Source organism: Capsicum annuum, chromosome 5 (assembly GCF_002878395.1).
Source record: "Capsicum annuum cultivar UCD-10X-F1 chromosome 5, UCD10Xv1.1, whole genome shotgun sequence".
In the NCBI taxonomy this organism is placed as follows: Eukaryota; Viridiplantae; Streptophyta; class Magnoliopsida; order Solanales; family Solanaceae; genus Capsicum; species Capsicum annuum.
Window position 1 is genome coordinate 78,764,673 of NC_061115.1, and position 3,230 is coordinate 78,767,902.

Sequence of the window (3,230 nt, forward strand, 5' to 3'; positions counted from 1 at the left end):
GGTGTGAATGATTTATTTGTTGTGTGTTTGGTTTGAATCTTCGTTGTTTGTGTTGTGTCTGATGTTGGTTTCGGATTATGAGATGTGATTGGAAAATCGAAGCATGCACTAATCATGTGGTTTAAAGGGAATTCGGGGCGCGAGTTTAAAAATTATTAAAGTGAATTAGGATTAATTTTGATTTGTTGTTGTTTTGATTCGTCGTTATTGTTACTTTCACGTCTAATTATCAATTTCATGATAGTATCATGTTAAGTCAAGCGGGTAGGCAATCGTAGGTTTGGGTAGGCGAAATTTAGGAATAAGCATTTTGTTGGATGTTGGAATGTGCGTGTGAATGTTTCTTTCTAGTTTATCGTATTTAATTTAGATGTATTTATTTAGTCGGGGAATGCCCTGAGATCACTTGTATTTATTCATCGGGGAATGCCCCGACGTATCATGTTGGCGAAAAATGATCGTGATGAAGGCCCGCGGCGTCGGGTATGGCATTGGAGCTTAGATTTAGTTTTAGACTAGGATTTATATTTTTGTATTTTTTCTATTTTTCGGACTGTATAATTGGACTGGACTTTTACGTTCTTGGACTGTTTTGTTTTGTTTATTGTTTGATTATTTTGTGTTCTTTTGTGGGCTTTATACATTTCATAATGCAAAAATAGTCGATACACTCCATCAAGCGACTGTGGTTGAACCACGGGATTGAGGGGTGCCTAACACCTTTAGCTCGGTCAACAGAATTCCCTAGCCGGAATCTCTATTCGCAAACCGGTTTAAGAGTCAAATGGTTTCGAAAAGGATTTTTCAAAGGTGACTTGGCACACCGGATTATGCCAAGTGACGACTCTGAATAAAAAATTCAAATAATCCTTTTCCAAAACAAATTTTCATTTTTCTTGTCACTTAAATAATAAAACCCCTTCGAACTTTAAAATATATCCATTTTTTTGAGTACGCATAAAAAAGGGGTGTGACACTATATGCGTTGGGCCCTTGCATATTAAGTGACAACTCTTAGGTCTTGACTTGCATACAAAAAATTTTGATGTTGTTCAGTTGGAGATCCATAGTTGCTACAAGTATTAAGATTCGGTTGTTCACTCTTCCATTATGATTAATCATCTTAAGGCTACTTCAAAACTTATGGTATTCTTCTGTAAAGTATTTTGACCTTGCTCTAAAATGCATGCTTCACCAATAAAGTGATAAACATTTGCTTCACATCAACCCAACTTACATATTTTGGCCTATTTTTGTATTTTCTTGCCATCTCTTCTGCGATAAATGCTTTTATTGCAGAAGTCATGACCGTTGAGATCGAGTTATTGAACTCTTAAAATATGCATGGATAGTTTTACAACTTCTATTACCAGATGCATGAGAAATTGGTGACACTACGGCTAAAATATTTAATATAGTTACAATCCCTAAAGATTAGTAGCAATTCCGCTGGTTGCTATAGGATGATATAAGCTTTTATGATTGACAAAGGGAAACAATTATGGATTATAGTACAATATATCTTTAATTTTTAATAAATAACCTTTTTTTTTATGCATTACTTAATTTTACATGGATATATTACTTTTACACAAATACGTTACATTCTTCTATGATGTATTCGATTTTTAAAGTAAAATTGAAGATTTATGTAATTATTTAAAAGAATTAAGATTTTAAATAATTATGGTAAGATAAGTGGTATGATTTTTTTAGAAAATTATATTACAACCCAATGTGTTGGGCCGTTCCTAGCACAGCCAATACTTATCTAGTAATATATATAAATGGTATGACATACAACCTATGATACCGAATTATTGGCGCTTATAAATATTACCTTAGCATTAAATTTTTATCCCATTATATTTCGAATGATAGTTTGAGAGAGAAAACACCCGAAGACTTTTCTCAAACATCTATGGTGTGTTTCTACTCGTCTTCTTTATTATAACATCAATTTTATCGTCAATTAATATGCAAATATTTGTCCTAATTCATCTATTCTGGATTTATTTTTAAGACCGCTGAAGGAGGTTTCTTGAAGAAATTTTTTGACAAGAGTGATAGACATTTGAGGACTTGTTTTATTAGAACATAAGACATGAAAGTCTTTATGTAAGAGTCCTGGAGGTAGTATATAATTATGTCACAATTGAATTGTATATAGATAGAACTCTATTCTATCTAACAACTATCACGGTGTATAAATGCACCCTCTTTGTAACAGAATAATTCAAGCAGAAATAAAAAGAACTAAAGTAATCTTTGTTCAATTTTCTTCATGGTATCAGAGCGTAGGATCAATTAAAAAAAAGTCGATCGATACTGAAGTTCTCTTTTTCTTTATTCCATGGCTACAACTCCTAATACTGGTCTCTCTCTTTCTACCTCATCCCTTCACCAGCTCATAGCTATTTGTCTTAGCAAACTAAAACCTACCACCTACCTAGTCTGGAAGACATAAATTTTCCAGCTTATGCAAACCTTAAAAATCATAAGCATTATTACAGAAGAAGCACCGAACAAAACGATAGAGGATGACAAAGAAGAGGCTAATCCAAATCCAAAATTCACCGAATAGGAAGAACGTGACATTTTAGTCAGGAATTGACTGTCAGGAACAATGATCGAGGACTCGATGTTTCCCATCATAGGTTGTTCAACAGCTAACCAATTGTGGTCTTGGCTTGAGGATACATACCTATAAGCAAGAAAGATACAGAATTTCAATTGAAGAAACAACTTCAATCCATATATTTGGGCTCTAAATCAATAGATGAATATATCAAGGAATTCAAAGAAAATTATGATAGTCTCATGGCTATACAAAAGCCCTTCGATGAAGATACAAAGGTTATCAACTTTGCTAGAGGCCTAGGAGGGAAGTATAAAACTCTCTTCAATGTGATGCTAGGGAAACAACCTTACCCTATATGTACACAATTTGTGAACTCTCTTAGAGGGTTCAAAATGCGAGCAGACAATGATGAGCAATTAACAAAAACTCATCTTGGCACAAACATAGTGTTTGTAGTGTAAAAAGATCAAGGAAGGGACCGTGGATACTCCAATTAAGGCCGAGGATAACAAAAAGGAAAAGGTTTAATCGAAAACAATACCAGCAACATAATGGAATGAACAATGTGATTAATCACAGAAAGATGGTTCTAAGTCAAATCCATGCAAAATTTGTGGAAAAAATAATCACACTACTCTGAATTGTTTTT